The following is a 6,599-nucleotide window of genomic DNA, read 5'->3' as shown; positions in this document are numbered from 1 at the left end:
TGTGATTTTTTTTACATGATTTAAAAAAAAAAAAAATTTGGGTGATAGCTTTTTTTTTTTTTTTTCACTTTTTGGTTTTAATTGGATATCATTTTTTAACAGGTGTATATGAATAAATTTATCCAAACTTAAAATTTTCATCTCTCCACTAGTCCACACCCAACCAAATAAAAAGGAAAGAAATTAAAATCTTTTCTATCTTCTTACTTTTCCATCCTTCCACCATTTTCTATTCTCCCACTTTTTCATCCCTCTAACCAAATAGACCCTAATGATAAAAATTGGCAATAATATGAACAAACTCAGCCAAAGCAAAATGAAATCTAATTTCAAGTCCATAAAGGTAACAAATGGCAATAGTAAGAACATGCCCAACAAAAGCCAAATAAAATTTGATTTCAAATCCGGCTCAACAGAGAGAGAGAGAGAGAGAGAGAGAGAGAGAGAGAGAGAGAGAGAGAGAGAGAGAGAGAGAGAGAGAGAGAGAGAGAGAGAGAGAGAGAGAGAGAGAGAGAGAGAGAGAGAGAGAGAGAGAGAGAGAGAGAGAGAGGATCTTGCGCAACTTCAAGCCTCCAAGCTCCAAATGAGAACTGATTTCAAATTGCAAACCTCTGTTTAGTTTTTCAAATCCTTCAAGTCAAAATTTTTGGGGTTCATCTCGCTTATCATTGTTTCAAGTCAAAATTTTTGGGGTTCATCTCGCTTATCATTGTTTCAATTTCACCATAGGAAAGTGCAAGAAAAGGTTAAGATAAAGTTTTAGAAAAGAGACTAATGAGTCGTGACGAATTTCATTAATTTTTATTTATTTATTTACTTTAAGGCTTTCACAATGTCAACGGTTTATTAAATATTGTGTAAAGAAAGTTGAAAGACTTGGACTGATATCTAGGTCAGATTAAAATTTGAGTTTCAGAGATGGGTTGCGTAGTTAGTGTTGGGTATCCCAAGCAACTTGAGAAGAAGGGAAAAACCCATTTGTTTGGGTCAGGTTAAACCTATGCTTAAGTGTAATTTTTTTAATAATTTAAAAAAATTATCATATCATTTTTCTGTTAAACATGGGTAAGTAAATAAACTAATGGAAGTCAACATAAGGCTCAAATAGTGCTCTCTATTTAAACTTCAAAAAAGACCAATATTGCAAATCAACGGTGTAATTCTTCTCCATTATTTTTTTTTTAAAAGATAGTGTAATTCTCCTTAATTTTATTTTTACGTTCTTGTTTACTAAACTTTTATTGAAAAATTATTAAGTACTCTTGGAGTACCATAAATACACACTCCTTTCTCTCACATGAATGATGGATCTCACCATTCATTTAATTAGTGAGACCTATCATTTATGTAAGAGGAGGGAATATACATTTATAGTACTTCGAAAGTACACAATAATTTCCTTATTTTACTATTCTGTTTTTACTAGTGAAGGAACCATAACCCTAATCGCATTTAAACTCTTTTTTAACTGGCTTGATATTTCTGTGAAGTAATCCCTCACTTGTTTTTAAGGGATATCGATTAGTACAAACTAGAAACGATCTCCAACCATCTCTCTTATTAGGGTTTTCTATTTCGCTCTAGTGTTTTTTTACTTTCTTTTCTCGGCCATGGACTCCGGCGACGAAATCAACATCTATTGTGACAATGAAGTCAACGATAATTACGGCGAAGATGCAAACAACACTGACTGCAACTACGACTCCTTGATCACAGAAGAGGACTCTATGGATTCCGATGGTTCTTATACCAAAAAAGACTCGTCTTGAAGGGCCTAAAGACCAAAACTACAGTGTGTTGAAGAAATCAGATATACGTGAACGCCAAGAGAACACTATTGCAGAAGTTTCCACGGTTCTCTCGGTATCAGAAGCCGCCGCAACAGTTTTACTCCGTCACTATAATTGGAGTGTTAGTAAGGTTCACGAGGCATGGTTTGCTGACGAAGACCGAGCCAGAAAAAACCTGGGCTTATTTGATAAACCCATGATCGAAATTCCGTGTGACAGTGAAATCACGTGTGGAATATGTTTCGATTTGTTTCCACGTGGTGAAATTGTCTCAGCCGCATGTGGTCATCCTTATTGTGTCGAATGCTTTCGATGCTATATTAGCACTTCGATCAACGATGGTCCTGGATGTTTGATTCTGAGATGCCCCGACATGACTTGTTGTGCGGCTATAGATGGAGACATGGTGAATAAGTTGGTTTTAGACGAGGAAAAGAATAAGTATTCGAACTATCTTTATAGGTCTTATGTCGAGGAGAACAAGAAGATCAAGTGGTGTCCTGGTCCGGGATGTGAGTACGCTATTGAGTTCAATGATAATCAAGCTTGGGACGTGACTTGTACTTGTGGTTTTATGTTTTGTTGGAATTGTGTTGAGGATGCTCATCGACCTGTAGATTGTGAAACTGTGGTTAATTGGATAGCGAAGGACCATAATGAGTCTGAAACCATGAATTGGGTATTGGCTAAAACAAAGCCTTGTCCCAAGTGTGCAAGACCAATTGACAAAAAAGGAGGGTGTATGCACATGACTTGCAATCCACCTTGTAATTATGAGTTTTGCTGGATATGTCTTGGTGATTTGGATAATCATTGGAACTGTAATGGTTATAAGGAAGATAAGAAAAAAGAGGTAGAAAAGGCAAAGAGAGATATAAAGAAATACAATCATTACTATGAAAGATGGGCAGCTAATAACTTGTCAAGGCAAAAAGCTGTTTCAACCTTGCGTACAGTGATAACCAAGCAGATTGAGGAGCTTAGTGAGATGCATGACAAAGCCCAATTTCAGCTTGGGTTCATATTAGAGGCTTGGCAACAAATAGTTGAATGTAGAAGAGTGTTGAAGTGGTCTTACGCATATGGGTACTATCTGCCTGAGGATGAGAAGGCTAAGAAGCGGCTTTTCGAGATTTTGCAAGGGAAGGCAGAAGCTGGTCTTGAAAGGCTTCATGGATATGCTGAGAAGGAAGTGAGGCAGTTTCTCAAAGATCCTGAGGGATCAGTAAATTTCGAAGAGTTCGAGTTAAAGCTGAAGAGCTTAACGGGAATTACTAAAAATTACTTTGAGAAGCTGGTTAGAGCATTAGAGAATGGCCTATCAGAGGTGCAAACTGTCAAAGAGTATTGGAATTGTGATCTGTGTACTTTTGCCAATTCCTGGGAAAACGTAACTTGCGAGATGTGTCAAATGCACCAGTGAAAGATATTTCAGCATCTCTTTGTGGTGAAGGCCGAAGGGAAGCACTATTACTATTTATTTAGGTTTTATCTATTTCCAAATTAAATAATCTATTTTAGATCCATTAAGTTGTTCTTTCATCTTTGTAATCTCTCATTGCTCTATTTATCCGATTATCGTTGATATTAATGGTTTTACAATCTTTATCTTTTGGAGATCGTCCCATATGTTTTTGGTGAAAATAATTTTTATCTCATCTACTCCATGCTCTGATTATACAATTTTGTTTAATAAGTTGTTTGTTCTGAGTATTCTGACCCTAGCTTTATTTTTCGAAATGAGGACGAAGATAAGTAGATAGCATTACTCATAATGTGTACAATTATGGGACAAATATGCAAATAGCATTACTCATAAATAGTGCATATAGCATTGCTCATGAAAAATTTAATAAAAACTTTAAAAAGGTTTGTTTTAATTTTAGATAATTGTTGGAGAAAGCGTCTTAATTAAACTCACCAAATTAAATCATCATCTTAATTATTAGTGAAACTTGCAAGGCTTTGCTTATGTACAAAAGTTTTAAGGGTAAGAAAAGAGAGAGTAATGTAGTGGAGACCAAAATGAGGAACACAAGTCGAGTTTTAAGTTTGAAAAACCAATGTGCCGCACTAATCTAGTTACACCATCATCAGTAGGTTTTCAAATTGGCTCAAATTTTGTAAGATTCTATGTTGATGTTACTGTTGATTTTGTGTATTGTGAGATTATTGTATTTTCAAGGTTATTTATTATTATAATTTTCTTATTTTTCATGCAAGTCAAACACTTAAAAATGTTTCCCATAACCTTTTCAAGAACAAGAAGCAAGCAAACACTAGAACAGATTTTTTTTTTTTTTTTTTAATGACACTGATCAACCTCACTAAGGTAAAGCCTTTTGGATGGTACGCTTAGAGAGTAAACCACAAAGACATGACCCTACATGCCAAAATTGTGTATTTGCTAATCCAAGGAAATTTTTTATGGGGATTGAACCTAGAATATTTGAGTCTACAACTCATCCCAAGCCTCCAAACCACTAAGCTACACCCTGATGTATAAAAGAAAATTTTCACCTAGTAAAAATATTTTACATTGATACAAACGCATTCAATCATGGAATGGTACAAGAAAAACTTGGTGCTTGATAACTCCAATACAAAGGACCATAAAAAGTACACTTTGGTCTCAGTTTGGCTGCATGAAGTCATTTTTGAATAAAGACTTTACTTTTAGGCTTTGTTTAATTGGAGGTGAAATAGGAGGATGAAAAAAAATTTTGAATAAAAAAAAGGTGGGAGAGGTGTTTGGTTGAGAGGTAGAGTGGAAGGAAATTTTGGTGGGGCTCAAGTGTTTTCTCCCGAGGTCCACTAAAATCCTATATCTCCAATTTGTAGAGAAATCTTAGGGGATTTTATTTCAATCCAATCAATTACATTTTTGCTTCTCTTTTTATAATGTTGAACATGAAAATCTCAGGTAACCATTAGCATTTGACTTTGTTTCAACCAACTTAATAATATTTTCTTGTTTTTTGGTTCACATTGTTCATCACTTTTTTCTTCTTCTTGTTTTCATCCCACCTTTTGTCTTTTTCATCTTTTTATTTTTCTCTTTCTTTTATTCACTGTTCGTTCACTTCGTTGTTGTTGTTGTTTTTTTTTTTTTTTCGGTGCTCATCTCACTTTTTGTCTTCTTCTATCTTTTGTTTTTATCAATTTCTTCCATGGTTACCTTCTTGTTCTTTTTTTTTTTTCACCAATTTTGGATCCTGCTTCTGCCTTTTAAAATAACAACTTAAAAAAAATGAAGTGTCCACATAATTTTTTAAATAAAAAGTGTTTAAAAAATTGTGTTGTCTTTTGTTTAATTTAATAGAGACATAATTATAAATTTATATCAACTTCATTTTACATAGTTTTCTATTTCTCCACTTTTCCATTCTCTCAACCAAATACATATGAGAGAAATAAATTTTTTCTATCCGCTCACTTTTTCTTCCCTCTAACTAAATGGACCCTTAAAGTCTTCCATTTGTAGTAAATGATATAATGGACTACTAAGTCAATATCAAAGTAAATAATTCAATCTTTTCAAGTTGATTAGCAAAGGCTACCATTTCTAATGAGCACAGTTCCATGAATTCCCTTTTACCCTAATAAAGATGAAGAATTACATGTAATATGCAATATTTGTTCAATTGATTTAGAGTGTATAAATTAGTAAAAATATTATGGTTAAACATTCACAATAGAAATTAACAAATTCTCCAATAATAAAAAAATTTGTCAATCAATATGACAAACGATTGTATTCAGACCTCTTCGAGTATTATTTTCACAGATATATGCAAATCCTCCGTCCCATACACACCAAGTTATTACAAGGAATGTTCACTTAGGACTTCAAGATATTGGTAAGAGGTTTTAAATCCAAAATCTCATTCATATCATGAAACTTAAGTCAACCATTTGATGTTAATCAATATAATTATTAAATTCAATACTTTTTGTTTAATTTTGACCTAATTATGGTCAATTAGTTTTGCAAAATCAAACCTTCTCAAAAAAAAAAAAAATTTTGTAAAATAAAACTAACATAAAATATTCCTTTAACATTAATAATTAATTACATTCAATGAATCCTAATATATTAGATTCCTGTATTTCACAATTTTCAAATATCAAAATATAAATTAGGGAAATGTTAACGAATGTCCTAGAGTCATTTGTTATTGAATCATTTTAAGAGAGTTTTATGGGAAAAAAAAACTAATTAATTTTTGACAGTTTGTTCTATTACCCAGAAATGTAATTTAAAAATTTTTCAAAAATAATTTGTTAACAATTATCCTAAGAGCATCCATAAATAGGATCTTGTAAATTATACCGAATGACCTAATAATTATATATTTTGGGCAAGCACAGGGGTCTGCAACTATTTATAATAAAAAAGAAAAACTTAAATAAACCCTAAGATTTTTTTAGAACATTTTCTCTACCTTTAATCTTCTTTTTTTTATTTATAAGTAAAATGTGTTTGTTTGGATTACATGATTTTTACAAATAATTCTAGTACACATTAAATAAATAAATAAACTATAATTTTTGCCACAATTAGCTTATGTGGTAGACTATGATTAGCTATTTGTACTTTCGCATAAACCATCACTTTTTTTCTATCACTCACCATTTGCCATATATACAATTGTAACAAAAATTGTGGTTTTTTTTTTTTAGAGTAATGCTAAGACCATCGAAATTGGCACAACTTTGTACCACAACATGCCACTTGGTGAGTTGTGATTAGTAAAGGTGTGATAGTGGGCCATGTGAGGACATACTTTCACCAATCACAACTTACTA

The 6,599-nt window shown here is 32.7% G+C and overlaps 1 pseudogene; it reads left to right on the top strand.

Moving 5' to 3' along the window:
- Positions 1-1,610: 1,610 nt before the first annotated feature.
- LOC142639610 (putative E3 ubiquitin-protein ligase ARI8) lies at positions 1,611-3,213 on the top strand (annotated as a pseudogene).
- The last annotated feature ends 3,386 nt before the right edge of the window (positions 3,214-6,599 follow it).

Source organism: Castanea sativa, chromosome 1 (genome assembly GCF_040712315.1).
Source record: "Castanea sativa cultivar Marrone di Chiusa Pesio chromosome 1, ASM4071231v1".
Taxonomy (NCBI): Eukaryota; Viridiplantae; Streptophyta; class Magnoliopsida; order Fagales; family Fagaceae; genus Castanea; species Castanea sativa.
This window is presented reverse-complemented; position numbering and strand designations above follow the sequence as displayed.